Raw genomic sequence first — 16,973 nt, 5'->3', positions numbered from 1 at the left:
AATTACAGTAACTCTATCACCATGATATCATCTCTTCCCGTTTTCCCTGTCTGCGGGTGCATCAGCTGTAAGTGCCTAAGCACCCTCCGGGAAGGAACTCTGTTCTGTCATACCGAGCTTCATATCTGGACTTCTGAATGATTATCTGTGGAATGAGTAAGTGAGTAAATGGGAAAACTAAAGAAAAGGCTCTGAGTCCCTGTTTTCCTCGCCGTAACTCTTTTTTCCCTTTCCTTTTCTGTTCCCCTAGTCCAATCAAATTTCTCAGTATTCTTCATTCATACTTCCTCAAAGTAACACAAGCACTTAGCTTAAGAATTCAATAATCTAGGGTCGCCTGGGTGGCTCAGTGGGTTAAGCGTCCCACTCTTGGTTTCGGCTCAGGTCATGATCTCAAGGTTATTAGATAAAGCCTTGTGTTGGGTGGGCTCCACGCTGAACAGGAATCTGCTGAAGATTCTCACTCTCTCTCCCCCTCTATCCCTCCCACCGCTTGTGCAGGCACACTCTCTCTAAAATAGATAAACAAAATCTTTTTTAAAAAAAAGAACTCAATAATCTAAACCTTAACACACAAAAGAAGTATTCCTGTAGAATCAGCTGGCTTAGGGGGTAGAGCATGTGACTTTTGATATCAGGGTTGTAAATTCAAGTCCCACTTTGGGTGTAGAGATTACTTGAAAATAAAAAATCTGGGGCGCCTGGGTGGCTCAGTCGGTTGGGCATCTGCCTTTGGTTCAGGTCATGATCCCAGAGTCCTGAGACTGAGCCCCATGTCAGACTCTCTGCTCAGTGGAGAGCCTGCTTCTCCCTCTCCCTCTGCCTGCTGCTCTGCCTACTTGTGCTCTCTGCTGAATAAATAAAAATATTTTTAAAAAATTATTTAAAAAAAAAAGAAAATAAAAAATCTGGGGTGCCTGGGTGGCTTAGTTGGGTAAGCGTCTGCCTTCAGCTCAGGTCATGATCCCAGGGTTCTGGGATGGGGCCCCACCTCAGGCTCCCTGCTCAGTGAGGAGCCTGCTTCTCCCTCTCCCTCTGCCACTCCCCCAGCTTGTGCTCTCTCAGTAGCTCACTCTCTACCAAATAAATAAAATCTTAAAAAAAAAAAAAAAAGGTAGTATTCCCCTACTTCACTCATCCCCATTCCTGATTCACTCTTCCCATGAGAAACCATTTGATCTACAGCCATTCTTTCTACTCCTTTCCATAATATTTCTGCAAAATATGCTGATACTGCTATTAGATAGTTTCCAAATTTACTTATTTATTTTTAGAGATTTTTCCATCAGAGAGAGAGAGAGAGCACAAGCAGGAGGAGTGGGAGAGGGAGAAGCAGCCTCCCCACTGAGCAGGAAGGCTGATGTGGGGTCCAGTCTCAGGACCCTGGGATCATGACCCAAGCCGAATACAGATGCTTGACAGACTGAACCACCCAGGTGCTCCGATTTTTCCAATTTTAAACATTATTTTAGGAGCTCGTGGGTGGCTCAGTTGGTTAAGCCTCTGGCTCTTGATATCCGTTCTGGTAGTGAGACCGAGCCCGGTCAGGCTCCGCACTCATTCTGCTTGAGAGTCTCTCTCCCTCCTGCTCATGTTCTCTCTCTCTCTCTTCCTCTCTCTCAAATAAATACATAAATAAATCTTTAAAAAATATAGTTTAAACGCTATCCTACTGACTTCTTCCTGAGGAATACAAGGTGGCAAATATCTTTATAAAGGCCAGATGATAAATCATTTATGCTCTGCAGGCCATATGATGTGATCTCTGTTGCAACAATTCAATTCTGCCTTGAAAATAGCCACAGACTATATGCAAATGAATGGGTCTGGCTGTGTGCCAATAAAACTTTACTTACAAAAACAGATAACCTCTTGTTATGGAAGATGGAAGTCTTAGCTTCCCAATATACTTATTATCACCATTATTTATTAAATCAATATCTAATTCACAGCTAAGCCATGAAGTATATTGTGCTAAGAAAATTCTGTGTAACTCATTTTATGTTTGTTTTTTTTTAAGATTTTATTTATTTGAGAGAGAGACAGAGAGAGAATGTGGGTGCACACACAGGGGCAGGGGCGATGGGGAGAAAGAGAGGAGGTGCAGAGGGGGAGGGAGACAGAAATCTCCAGCCGACTTCACCCTGACAGAATAGCCCAACCCAGGGCTCCATCCGGTGAGCACCACCTGAGCTGAAACCAAGAGTCAGACACTTAACCCAGCTAAGCCACCCAGACACCCCAGTAAGTATCTCATTTTAAAACCTGCATTGTAAAATTAATTAACTAATTAATTAATTAATTAAAAAAATTTTAAAAACCTGCATTTTTTCTCTGAATCATTGCCTTACCTCAAAATGCTCTCGTCAATCTGAGAAAATCATTTTAATTCCCAATCCTGTGACAAAAATCAACTTGTTTGATAAGGATCACCACTAAGGTCAGTAGCAGAAGCCAGGCCCTACCAGAGTTGTATCAAATATCGTACTGCGAAGTCAGTTTATCATTGTTTATCATTATTGTTTATCATTAGACCATATGCCATCGTGTCAACTGACCCAGAGCAGGAATGATCCCACCAGTGAACACAGGATTGAAGAAACCAATCTCCTGACAGTACAGCTCAAGGTTCAGAGCCCCGAAAACTCAAGCTATAACCTTTTGGGGGAAGACAAAGGGCTTAAGAAATAATACTCCATATGCACTCTCAACAGGCCTCACCAAGTAACACACGATCTTTTGACTTGTCACACTTAATGCATTTTTGTGGGCAAACAGTAACACCCACAGACCGGGGAGTGAAGATATTTAAGTTCTGAACACAAGGACGGTATGATTTGTGCAATTTATTCAATCTCCCTGGGTCTCAGTTTCTTCATTTGCAGAATAGGGACAAAAACCACCTTTTGGGAGAGGACAGGGATGGGTTCTACTTTGGACAGGCTAAGTTTGAAGGAACAGGGAGGGAACTTAAAAGTTTAGGCAAAGCAATCCTTTTATCTTAAGATAAGGAAAGGAAGGGTCAGAGGAGTGTGATTGCCCAACTGCTCACAATTATTCCAAAGCACGAGAACTGGATTTCCAGGGTTCCGATTCAGCTCTCAGCACTACATCGAGCTGCCTTGAGCAAATGAAAAGCAAATGAAAATAGCAAAAGTGAGAGGTCGGGATTTGGAGATGTTCTATTTGGGGTACTCAGAGAGTAGGCAGACGTTAGATGGATATTCCACAGATAAAGTACAACAGTCTGGAAGAGGAGAAAAGGAAAAAAGGAAAGCCCCGGCATGGCAGGGGGAAAAAAAAAAAAAAAGCAGGCTACAGCAGAGGGAGGTTTTGATCCATCCACCAGTGAAGAGGAAGCAATTAAAACAGCTTGATAAAACTATCTGTCAAGAAGACCGATTAAGCACGTTTTTAGAGAAGATGGATGGACCCTTCAGATAATATTACATACAAGGGAACAAAATATTTCATGAAGTAATTCTTACCATAAACATAGATAAAATCTTCAGGGATATAGAACTGTAAGTAATTGTTTAAATTCTTTATCTATTTTCATAACACCTTCCATCTGAATTCTGAACTGTTACACAAAATTACTTTGGAGTAATTTATAGAAAGGAATAAAGCCTATCTGATAGCTATCCAAGACAGCAGGGAAACAAAGTAAACATGTTAACAGAATTATAATACAGATGATCCTCAGTAGAGTTTCTACTCTGGGATAAATAATAAAAGAAAATTACATATTTATGATCATCCAGGCTAAGCATTCTTTATTCTATGGGAAACAGAGGAGCCAGTCCAAGAGTAAACCAATCTACAATCTGTAAACATCCCCATCACCTACATTTTGGAATTCCTAACACTAAGAAAATGGGCTTTCCCACTACTTCTACAACTCCGCTGTGTTCAAGTAAAATAAAGTGCCAACATGTTTCCAAAGAGATTTTTTCTGTTGTACAAAGACAATACAAATACAAATAATGGATTCTGATTCTGAATCTGACACAAACTTCCTTACATTCCATTTTTAAGGTAAAAATCCTGACACCTAACTTGCACATCCTCCGTGAACTCGCCAGCTGCAAAACCAGGAAGAGGCGGCAACCTGACGAGTCCACCCCGACTTCAGTACCTAAAACCTGTTCGACTCCGCATCTCCTGCCCTTCTAAGAATTCAATAGAAATTGAGAAGAATTTTACGAATTTTTAAAGAGATGAAACAGTTCTCCAAACCTCTCCCACCCTCAATTCCCCCATCCCAAAAATCCCCCCCCAGAAAGGAAGAGAGAGCTGTGATAAATGCAGAAGCAGTCTGCGGGGCGATACGGAAAGCAAGATGCTGTGTTACTGACACGTATGTAAACAGTTCTTGCAAAGGCACGCACGGACAACACTGGCCGAATGGCGAGGTGGGTGGCCACCAACAGAAAGCTCTCGTCAATAAAATGCCCTGGTTCTCTGAACCTGGCAGGAGGGCGCAAAGAGCAGAAACTGCAGGCAGTAAGCTGAACAGTCAAGAAGCCACCTACGGCAAAGGTAAGCCAACTGACTAACAGCTGTTGACACCATCTCCATTAGGCGTGGTTCACCTGACTACAGATTGGTAATCTGACGTAGTCACCTATTTTAAATCAACGTATTAGCAAACATCCATACTGTTAAAACTACTGACTTCTAACGCCTAACACCTAAGTAATTACTTACCTGTAAGTAAAACTCAGTGGTACTGAAGACTGGTCTAAGATGTCAGAATCATGATTGAATGAGCAAGAAAACCACACAGAAAAGCCTGTTAGTTTACTCGGCAAACAGTATCAATTCTCAGATCAAAGGACAACCATTTTTGAAATATAGACTTCCTAACACCCTTCATCTCATGCTTATACCACATTATGTTTGCATTGCCATTCCGATGCTCCCTTCTACCATCAGCACTGAGTACCAGCTGTAGTGATGTGATTTCAGACTGTTCTACATAAAGATGACCAGTTTGGAGGACAGAAAATTTCCAAACTGCCACTCTGGAGTACATGTGCACAATGAGATTCATGCCCTCAATCATGGGCCCCGTCTCCTTAAGATGCCAATTTTGCAAATGAAGCCCTTTATTAGTGGTACAGTATAAGCCCAGACTAGTAATAAAATTAAGTAAATAAATGTCAGGAAACTCATTTGCCTGGATATGAAATCCAAGTATCAGATCTCGAAGGCTCAAAAGAATCCTAAAGGAGTTGGTAACAAAGCTGTATATTACAGACAAGTAGAATAAAGGCAGCCCTTAAAGAGAAGAACACAAACAATGATTCTCCAGAGGGCCTAGGGACTGCATCGGATTCACCTCTGAGTCACCAGCACCTAGGACAGGGCCTATGATAAAGTAAATACCTATATACAGATTGGGTAAATACATGTACTGGATTTATGAATGAAAGGCCCACTGGCTAGTTTTACCAGTCACACTATTTTTCCCCTTTACCCTCAAATGACTGAAGGTCAAGAAATACAAGGAAACAATTTATGCAAGGGAATCAATCACTCTAGGTTCTCAGCCTTCTGTGTTACATGTTTGTGGCAACTCTTACCCTGGTCAAAGCCTCATTTGTAAGAGTACAACCAGCCATTCAAAGCATGAAAACAACCTCCCATCCTATCAATGTGGAGATACCAAGCTCCCTAGAGAAAAGTCGGTAATACCAATTCCATTGCAATTATTCACTTTAATTTGATTTAATAACAATCGGGCTTTAAACAGCTAGCTCCACTAAGTTCTATCCACAGGGAACTGCCAGAGTTTCTCAGCCACCTTTGCTTTCTGGGAATACGACTCCTATCTAGATTCCATATCCACCTCCTAGGCCCAGGTTCGACTCCCAACTTGTGGATTCCTTCCCTCCTGCACCCAGACTGACTCCTGAACAAACCATAGTACTAAGCTGCCTTTTTAGAGCTTTTAAACCCCTCCCCCCACTGAGTCTGTCCTATCACCACCAATTCCTGAACCAACCATCTACCGTTCCCACTGTCATTAACCCCCACATGGAAGTTACCGTGGTGGGCTTCCAAATCTCTCAGCCAGGAAAAAAGGGAGCCGGTGATCTGTCAGTGGCTGTAAGAGGAAGGGCATATCACGACAAAGATAAAAGCAAAGATAATGCCTACAGAGAACAACAGTGATATTTTATTTACACTGTATCTGAAACATTAAAAAAAAAATAAGAAGCTGCTGTTCAAAGACTTGGTAAGAAGAATGGCAACAAAAGGAAGTAGAAGCCACTCTACAGGTGGCCTCAGTTATTAACAATTTGATCCCAAATGAAAAGAAAGGTAGCCTGTCAATGAATATTTTTGCTGAATGAATTAGACACCTGGTTTTCGACTTCAAGATGTACAACCCTTGGGGCGCCTGGGTGGCTCAGTCGGTTGTGTCTGCCTTCTGCTCAGGTCATGATCCCAGAGTCGTGGGACTGAACCCTGAGTGCGGCTCCCTGCTCTGCGGGGAGTCTGCTTGTCCCTCTGCCTCTCCCCTGCTGGTGCTCTCTCTTTCTCAGATAAATAAGTACCTCAGATAAATAAATAAAATCTTAAAAAAAAAAAGAGAGAGAGATGTACAACCCTCAAATCAGTGTTTAAAAAGAAAAGAGTGAGATACCCAGGATTATTTCGTATTTCCCCTTTTCTAGACTGGATCCTCCTTTTAAGCTTTCACTTTTAGAATCAAACTATAGCACATTTTAACTTCTGTTGAAGCAGAATATGCACTAAGAAAACAAAACAAAACTAAACTAAAAGCAAAAACAAAAATCCCAGCACCCTGCACAAACCGAACACACCCACACACCCAGCATCCACATCCAGAAAAAGCACACTCTTACCACGGAAGGTCCATCCATGCTCTTCTCCGGTCACTACTACTTTCCTCCAAGGTTAACCACTAGCCTGACTTCTAACGGTAGAGTTCCCTTGTTTCTATACCTTATAAAAGCGGAACTACGTTGGAATTATATAGTAGCTGTGTCTGGCTCTGGTACTAGCTATCAACACACTGCCTCTCAACTCCAAATTCACCCTTCAGTACCTGCTCTGTGAGAAGAGACTGAGCTCTTGAAGCGTTTCTCCTCGACAGAGCACGATGGTAAGCTTGGCCAGTAGAGGGCGCTGGAGGGACGTCGCAGGAGGAAGGGAGCTTGTCTCCAGGCTCAAGAGTACAGTGCTTGTGTTTGTTCTTGCTCCTACGCGGGGTCGCGGTGAGAGTATACAGGAACACCGGCGGTATGTTCCGCCCCAGCCACATGCCCAGAGCATCAGACTATTTCTTCATTCTCAGAGATGATCTGGAAGATTTAACTGGCCAGCACAGGCCCTACCTGTAGTTGAGGATAATGAAATCATCCTACTGCCTTATACTTCTTTAAGATAAATTCTCCCAGGTACTTAATATTATTTAATACCTGATATATTTTCTGTTATCTCCTGAGTTTTCTATGTTCTGTATTTCCCTTAATTTGCAAAGTCAAAAGTGGAACTAAGTACTTTAGCTGGTTAAAGCAGTTATCATCCCTTAATAACATCCATTGGAAACCAAGTCAAATCTTACAGTGAAATGTCCAAAGCACTCCTATTAAAAAGTCAGGAAAAAGACAAGGATGCCCTCCATCAAGAGCTGCTCTGGACATTCTAGAGAATATGTGGAAAAGCTATGAGATGTGTAACTTGACAGAAAGATACAGAATTATTATTTATTTATGATGTGACTCCTTCATTTATAAGCCCAAGAAACAACTTAAAAATTATGAGAAGAAAAAGACGATTTTGCAAAATGGTCAGTAAAAAATGTATTTATACAAATGTCCATAACCCAGTGGGAAGAAGCCTCAAGCTTTCCTCATGTGTGCAGCTGCTGCTGTTCACATCCTACATACCAAGGGAAACCAGCTCTACCGCTCTGCCTCTGATTACCTATTGAAGGGACGAGGACCAGGGTAAAGGCCACTTACACAGGCCAGGCATGAAACGGCCAACCTCCTCCAGTTTAGCACCATAATGGAACTGACCCAATCAGCCGAAAGGCCATGCAAGGACAGCGCATGCTCAGCGTATCTTTATTAACCTAATTCTTTATGTCCAACATAATATTCATCTTGAAATTCTATTTTACCAAATTCAACCCCTTATCAATTTTCTCCCTCTCATTTTTGGGGTTTATTGTTTCTAAGTGAGGAGCAGCCTACCTCACTCAGGAACCAGCCAGAGAAGATATGCAGGACAGTCTCCAATGAAACTGAAGAAGTGACCATTTCTTCAACTGTAAAATGAAATTGTTTGACCTGAGATTTTGAAAATCCTTTCCTAGGGATCCTATGCTCTAAAATCCTATACTTCTACGACCTCTGTACACAGAATAACTACATAGCAAGAGAGAAAAAAAAAAACTATGTAATGGGAATCCTGCAAAAACATTACTATGTTCTCTATTTTACTGTGTTTTCCATTCTCTAGGGAATAAGAAAGCTGGGTAAGAAATTCTAACCACACCCCCCCCCGCCCCCAACCAAGAAAAACTTACTAAAAAGGAAGGGCTGCACTGAAGTCAAGAAGATGATTCAGAAAATGTTTCTGTTTTAGAAGCCATGAACGTTCTTTCTAAAACATGCTAAGTACTTTAAGAAATTCTCTAAATTTGGGAAAAATTAGTGACGCAACAATTACCAAAATTATATACAATGCCAACATTTGAATCTGTAAACAGAATAAATAAAATTAAGAAACATGTTGTCTTTAAGTCCATCCTCTCTCTCACTCCTAGAGAATCAGTCCCTTGAGGACTTTCCTATTAAATTTTACCAGTGGCACACAACTGCTTGAAGCTTCAAACGCAGAGTGAAAGACACTGGCTAGGGGCACCTGGGTGGCTCAGTGGGTTAAGGCCTCTGCCTTCAGCTCAGGTCATGATCCCAGGGTCCTGGGATCGAGCCCCGCATCGGGCTCTCTGCTCGGCGTGGGGCCTGCTTCCTCCTCTCTCTGTCTGCCTCTCTGCCTACTTGTGATCTTCGTCTGTCAAATAAATAAATAAAATCTTAAAAAAAAAAAAAAAAAAAAGAAAGAAAGACACTGGCTAAATCCTTCTCTTTTGGCTCCTGACTTGAGAAAGCTTCCTCATTAGTTCTGCATTAACACATCCCTGCCAATGATATCCAACTGTTCAAACCATAAGATTTTTTTTACAATATTCAGATTCTTGAGGATTTAGACATTTTCTTACCCAGATTAACCTCTTATCAAACTAATACAAAATAAGCACAGTTCAAACATAAAAACATAAAGGTAGAGATTTTCTTGTGAAAGAACATGATGCTCAAATTATTCATTGTTCTCATCTGAAATGACATTCGATAGAAATAAATTCACTTGCTAGAGTAACGACAGAAAGAAGGACAGAATAAGTGGAGAAAATTACTGAAATTTATTAAAATATGAGACACATTACCTCAATTTAAGAAAAAAATCACTTAGCAGTGACCAAAGATAAACTTGGGCAAGACAGTTTACACAGTGCCTCCTGACTCTTGGTTCTATAATCAATATCTATGACTGCTACTTACTGTGATTTGGAGAATTTGAAAAACTATTTCTATGGTATTGAATACTAGCTATATGGCGTTCTGCTCCAAAAATAACCTAAAATGTGTAGGTAAGATCCGGATGAATGGTTAGAATGCAAGCAACTTGAACTTCAGGCAAAAAGGGTCCAAAGGCCAGAGCAGTATCCTGTGTGAATCTGACTGTGACGGGAAGCTGTCTGCTAGGTTTCCCTTGGGACCTCGCCATCTATTCTGACCTCGTAAGTCCCTCTACCCAAGATGATATTATTAGAGTCAGGAGGCTGTTTCTACCTCCACCTAAAGTTAAGAGATTCAAAAAAGGTCTCAGAGTCAAAAGACCTTTAAAAAAAAAAAGATTTTTATTTATATATTTGACAGACAGAAGGATTTATTTATTTGACAGCTAGAGAAGGAACACGGCAGAGGGAGTGGCAGAGGGAGAAGCAGGTCCCCCACAGAGCAGGGAGCCCAACGCAGGAGTCAATCCCAGGACCCTGGGATCATGACCTCAGCCAAAGGCAGACATAGAGGCTTAGCTTAATGGCTTAACGATTGAGCCACCCAGGCGCCCCCCAGAAAGACCTTCTTAAGGGGAAAACTCTACATATTTGTTCTTCCATGTGGACATAGATGTTATCTTTCTCTCTCTATATATATACACACACACAAACAGGCAAACAAAATACATATATATGTAGATTATTTACATACAAATAGATTATCCTCCAGGACTAGTAGAGGACCATACACTTGAGATATTTTTCTAGTAACAGAGACACTACCTAACCCACTCCGTCCTTCTGTTACAGCAGAGCATAAATTCTACTACAGCAGAGCATAAATCCTACAACCAGACTATCTAGGTCCAAATCCAGGCCCTTGCCATTCATTAGCTGTATGACCAGGACAAATCATTTAATCTCTCTACCTCATTTTCCTCGTATGTAAAACGGCTGATAATCACGTGAGAACTGAATAAATTAGTATACACAAATTAAAAAGTATAGTGTCTGACACGCAGGAAATACTTTATAATGTCAACTATTTCTATTGATATTATAGAACAGCCTTCTAGGTAGGCTTACCAAAAAAAAAAAAAAAGAAAGAAAAAAAAATACCCCATAAAACAAAAACCAAAAAACATTGTGACCCCAACAGTGAGAAGAAATGACCTACATGGATTCAAGTGACCTATATGGATTCATGACCCATAATCCCCAAACAAAGTAATCTCAGAATTTTATTATCCTTGGAGCAAAACCCAGTGTAGATAAAAATACTTCACAAACACATAATAATCTGAAAGCAGGAATCTAACTCAAAATCTGTTCCCATAAAACCTTTTAAGGACAACTTATTCAAAAACAAATTTACTTAGCAATAAATTTTAGCTAAACACACAACTTTTAAACATTCTTTTCTACACATGTCCTTTACTAGCCATAATCAGAGAAAAAATATATTTTGCACAAGTTTCCAGACACCTCAGAGTTTACTTGCAGTTTTTTTCCAAAGTTCTTAATTAAAAATTTTCCTTTCCTTTTCTACAAGTTTCTCACATCTTCTTAAAATGTTAACAATAGTGAAACAAATGATGCAGGCCATAATCACCAATGAATGTTAAATGAAAACCATTAGCTGGAAGGTACAGACCTGGAAATCTGTAGGTTGTCACAATGTCACCCCATGGATTTTGTTGGTCAAATGGGGAGGAAAAACACCTGACAACAAAAGGCTAGGCCAACATGAGCCCACCAATCAATCTTAGTATACAAAGTAGGACAATCAACATGGTCTTTGAATGTGAAAGGCAGTTTAATACACCACGTACAAATAATAAAAAATACGAATGATTATAAAAAGTTAAGCCTCCAAATCTAACTAACTGTTTACAAGGAAACATGGGAAAAGAATAGCATGTTACACAACACGTGGAGGAGGGGAATAACCCAGTTTCTTCAATAAATAAATGGCATAAGCAAAAAAAGAAAAAAAAAGAAAAAGAAAAAGAAAAAAGTGTATTATAGATTTAAAAAGATTAAAGAGATAAATCAATGAAATGCACTAAGTGGATCTTATTTGGACCCGATTTAAAAGAGTCAGGACACCCTGGGTGGCTCAGCTGATTAAGTTACTGCCTTCAGCTCAGGTCATGATCCTGGAGTCCCAATATTTTGTCCTGCATGGGGCTGCTTCTCCCTCTGGCCCTCCCCCGCTCACGCTCTTTCTCTTTCATTCTCTCTCTCTCTCAAATAAATAAAATCTTACAACAAAACAAAACAATGACAACAACAACAACAACAAAGCAGAGTCAACTATAAGAAGACATTTTCAAGAAAAATCAAGGGAAGAGATTCAGTATTAGATAATATTAAGGAATTAGGTTTCAAGAAATTTGGGGGGTATGATAATGGGCTTTTCTATAAAGTCCATATCCAATAGATAAAAAAAATTAAAATAGCTATAGATGAAATAACAGGTTGTCTGGATGTTCTTTAAAACAAGTCAAAAAGAAAGTGAGAAAGGGGGCACCTGGGTGGCTCAGTCATTAAGTGTCTGCCTTCAGCTCAGGTCAAGATCCCAGGGTCCTGGGATTAAGCCTTGCGTAGGGCTCCCTGCTCAGCAGGGAGCCTGCTTCTCCCTCTCCCACTCCCCCTGCTTGTGTTCCTTCTCTCACTGTCTCTCCAACAAATGAATAAATGAAAGAAAGGAAGGAAGAACCAAAGAGGAAGGAAGGAAGGAGAAAAGGAAAGAGGAGAGAAAGGACACACAAAATAAGAATGGCATGATAATTTGTTGTAGTATTCTACTTGTGTGTAAATTTGAAATTTCCCATAATAAAACATTTTTCAAAGGTTAAGGGAAAGAAAGAACAGGAATTCATAAGCAAATCTAAGTCTGGCCACCATCCATTCATGAGGCATGAAAACTTGCAAAAGCCTGTATGTAAAACAAACACAAAAAAAGCTGACAGTAGTGGCCTCTAAAGACAGTATGTGAGATACTTGGGGCAGATTTCTTTTGTCAGCAGAAATTCTATAACATTCCCGTGGGGGTGTGCTTTCGATTAGGCAATGTTCCATTACCAAGGTGTGGAGATGTCTTGATACCAAACTGAACTCTAGCCTCTTCACTCTGAGAAAAGTTGTTCAAGGAAACTGACTACCAAAACATGCATACAGTTATCCTCCGAACAACAAGGGTTTGAATTGTGCAGGTCCATATATACACCTATCTCTTTCAATAAATACAGCTCAGTACTGTAAATATATTTTCTCTTAAGATTTCCTTAGTAACATTTTCTTTTCTCTCACTTCATTGTTAAGAATACAGTACATGGGTGCCTGGGTGGCTCAGTGCGTTAAAGCCTCTGCCTTCCGCTCAGGTCATGGTTTCAGGGTCCTGGGATTGAGCCCCGCATCAGGCTCTCTGCTCAGGGGGGAGCCTGCTTCCCCCTCTCCCTCTGCCTGCCTCTCTGCCTACTTGTGATCTCTGTCTGTCAAACAAATAAATCAAATCTTAAAAAAAAAAAAAAAAGAAAAGAATACAGTATGTTAACACATGTAAAAGACAAAACGTGTTACTTGACTTATTGGTAAGGCTTCCAATCAACTGCAGGCTATTACTGGTTAAGTCTTTGGGGAGTCAAAAGTTATATATGGATTTTGACTGCTCAGAAGTCAGGGACCCTAACTCCAGCACAGTTCAGGGTCAAATGTATTTTTTAATGGCAATTGGTCTCTTTATACTTTCCAATTTCTCCAACATTCATACAAATAAATGTGGTTTTCCAAATTCAAGAAATAATATTTTGTATTATAAAAAAAAAATTCACTGTGGTTAAAAAAAAGTTATTTCAATCCCCCTTCTTCCAATCCCTTCCCCATTCCCATTCCTAGTATTACCTCATACTTGCTATCAGAGTAGTTAAAACATTACCTAATTATACCAGATCTATGGGTCAAATATATCATCTATTTCCTTCCAAAACTTGAAAAATGTATGAATAATCATCCTTGTCCCACATATAGCAGCGTACTGCATTTATAGAAGAGGATACTGTCATGTGATAACTACTAACCCAATAAAGGGGCTCAGTGATAGAGGCACCAAGGGTACCCAAAGCATAATCCTCTCTGACCCACAACTGTGTTTTCCACCCCTTCTTGTTAGCTAAGGAAAACTGTGAATCCAGAATATTGTGCTGTACCAACTTTAACAATATCTTCCCAACAGCTGTCTGCCAAACAGTTTAAGTAACTCTCACCAGGCTATCATCACCTTCCCATGATTCCCTCCAGGCTTTATGTATCTATTCGAACATAATTTGATCAACAGAGGTGGTAAAGAAGAAGATGCTGTAAAAACAAACAATAAATAATACTAGAGGATGATTACAGTTTTAACATATAATTGAAAATGAGCTGGGGCACCTGAGTGGCTCAGTGGGTTAAAGCATCTGCCTTCAGCTCAGGTCATGATCTCAGGGTCCTGGGATGGAGCCCCACATTGGGCTCTCAGCTTGGCGGGAAGCCTGCTTCCTCCCCTCTCTCTCTGCCTACTTGTGATCTCTCTCTGTCAAATAAATAAATAAAATCTTAAAAAAAAAAATGAGCTATAAGTGCCTTTGGTCCCAGGGAAGGCTGACCTGGGAAATCTATGTCTGTATTGACCTTATTCCCCTAGGAATAGGGCACACTGTCCCTAGGATAAGAGAGAAGGTACTAGAATATATTATTGCTTAAAAAAAATAAAAATAAAAATAAATAAAAATTGGGCGCCTGGGTGGCTCAGTGGGTTAAAGCCTCTGCCTTCGGCTCAGGTCATGATCCCAGGGTTCTGGGATCGAGCCCCGCATCGGGCTCTCTGCTCAGCAGGGAGCCTGCTTCCTCCTCTCTCTCTCTCTGCCTGCCTCTCTGCCTACTTGTAATCTCTGCCTGTCAAATAAATAAAATCTTTAAAAAAATAAAAATAAAAATAAATAAATAAATAAATAAATAAAAATTAAAAAAAGAATATATTATTGCTAGTAAGGTAGCAACGACTCAGTTGTGTTCCCTTTCTACTGTAAATACATCAAAGGTTATTTCCTTAAGTAATACAGAAGTGGTTATATTTATCCACACTGGGACAGACGGTTTTACAATATTAAAAGTCCTCCTACTGAAAGAACTTAGTTTCTAAGAACTTAAAATTGGATGTGCCTTTTTAACATGCACTGTTAATAATAATTAAATTGGAATGCACCAACTAGCATTTACGGCATTCTTTTTTTTTTTTTTAATTTATTGTATTTGAGAGAGTACATGTGCATGAGTATGAGGAAGGGAGGAGGAGAGGGAGATGATCTCTCCACACTGAGCATGGAGCCCAATGTGGGGTTCAATCTCATGATCCTTAGATCATGACCTTAGCCAAAACCGAGAGTTGGACACGTAACTGGCTAAGCCACCCAGGCACCCTTCAATAATTTCAATTCTACCCAGAAAAAGACTTGCATCTAAAATGTGGTTAAAAGACCACAGAAATCCAAATATAAGTAAGACACTCTGCCTACTTTTAAGAACTTTCAGTCTAGCGAGAAAAGACAAACTTGCTAACAAGTATCATTTGGTACAGCAGACATCAGAACTAAAGAAGAGTTTCAAATATGGTAGGAGCCAAAGTAACTGAGAAAGCAATTACAAGTTGAAGTCCTGACAAGGTAACTTCTGTGAATGCTATAAAAGGAAAAAGATATGAAAATGTGAAATTCTATAATAATTGAAAAAATAATAATAAAATTAAGTTCCTAGTCCTGAAACAGGCCATGAATATTCTATATATACAAATGTGGCAACTTCTCTCCCCAAAACCTATCCCTAATGTAACAGTGGTCTCAACAACAATATTTAATGTCCACCTCAGTGTCCTAACACTAATGTCCAGCAGTCGACCAAAAATTAAAAGATACACACAAAGCAAGGAGACAAAGCAATCAAAAGAACCAGGCTGAGAGATGACCCAGATGCTGTAACTAAGGGAATTTAAAGTAACAATGATTAGTAAGTTAAAGAAGTTAGTAGACAATATGCAGGAACAGACTGCAAATTTCAACAGAATGATAGATAATGCATGAGTCAGAAAGAAATGCTATTTTTGGTAAGTTATCAGAGATGAACAATTCCTTTGTTGGGCTCACCCTAACACTCAACATAATCAAGAATGTAATCAATGAACTTGAAGATAAATCACTAGAAATCACCCAAAGTGTAACACAGAGAGAAAAAGAAGTGACGGCAGAGGGCATGTGCACAACAGAAAGAACACTGAACAGCTTTGAAATATGATCAAATGGGTATCATATACATGGAACCGGAGTCCCAGAAAGAGGAGGAAGAGAACAAGGCAGAAAGGATATTTGAAGAAAAAGTGACTGAGAACGTTCTAAAATTAAAGTCATCAAACCACAGATCCAAGAAGCTTAGAGAACTCTACTGAACAAATATAAACATGTAAGCAGCTAAATAAATATAACTAAAAATAGGGCGCCTGGGTGGCTCAGTGGGTTAAGCCACTGCCTTCAGCTCAGGTCATGATCTCGGGGTCCTGGGATCAAGTCCCGCATCAGGCTCCCTGCTCAGCAGGGAGCCTGCTCCCCTCTCCCTCTCTCTGCCTGCCTCTCTGCCTACTTGTGATCTCTCTCTGTCAAATAAATAAATAAAATCTTTAAATATATATATATATATATAACAAAAAATACCCAGCTGATTCATAGTCAAATGCTAAAAGTCAAAATGAAAATCTTAAATACAGCCAGAGGGGAAAAAAAATTACCCTCTGAAGAAGAAAATTACATTTTCAGCAGCTCACTTATCAGAATTTATACAATCCAGAAGATAATGGAGTGAAATCTCTTAAACTGCTTTTTTTAAATAATCACTAAACCCAGTGCGGGGCTCAAACTCACAACCTCAAGATCAAGAGAGAGTCTCATGCTCTTCCAGGTGCCCCTAGAATGAAATCTTTTAAGTATCAAAGGGGAGAGGGCTTTCATCACCCAGAATTCTATATTGAGCAAAAATATCTTTCTTTTTTTTCTTTTTTTTTTTTTAAAGGTTTTATTTATTTATTTGTCAGAGAGATCACAAGCAGGCAGAGAGGCAGGTGGAGAGAGAGGAGGAAGCAGGCTCCCCGCTGAGCAGAGAGCCCGATGCGGGGCTTGATCCCAGGACCCTGGGATCATGACCTGAGCTGAAGGCAGAGGCTTAACCCACTGAGCCACCCAGGCGCCCCGAGCAAAAATATCTTTCAAAAATGAAGGCAAACCAATGGTTTTCAGACAAACAAAAGCTGAGGGAATCCAATGTCTGCGCACCTGCCCTACAA

General features: G+C 40.1%; 1 protein-coding gene across 1 annotated transcript in view; it reads right to left on the bottom strand.

Moving 5' to 3' along the window:
* Positions 1–16,973, bottom strand: part of CHD6 (chromodomain helicase DNA binding protein 6) — a 195,986-nt gene that overhangs the window by 149,415 nt on the left and 29,598 nt on the right. The window contains exons 3-4 of the mRNA XM_080813272.1: positions 8,235–8,308; positions 7,082–7,370 (exon numbers count right to left, since the gene is read on the bottom strand). The gene's annotated coding sequence lies outside the window, so the exon portion shown is untranslated. The remainder of the gene's footprint in view (positions 1–7,081; positions 7,371–8,234; positions 8,309–16,973) is intronic.

Source organism: Martes martes (assembly GCF_963455335.1).
Source record: "Martes martes genome assembly, chromosome: 9".
Classification (NCBI taxonomy): Eukaryota; Metazoa; Chordata; class Mammalia; order Carnivora; family Mustelidae; genus Martes; species Martes martes.
Note: the sequence above shows the minus strand (reverse complement) of the source record. Positions and strands in the feature narration are given on the sequence as shown.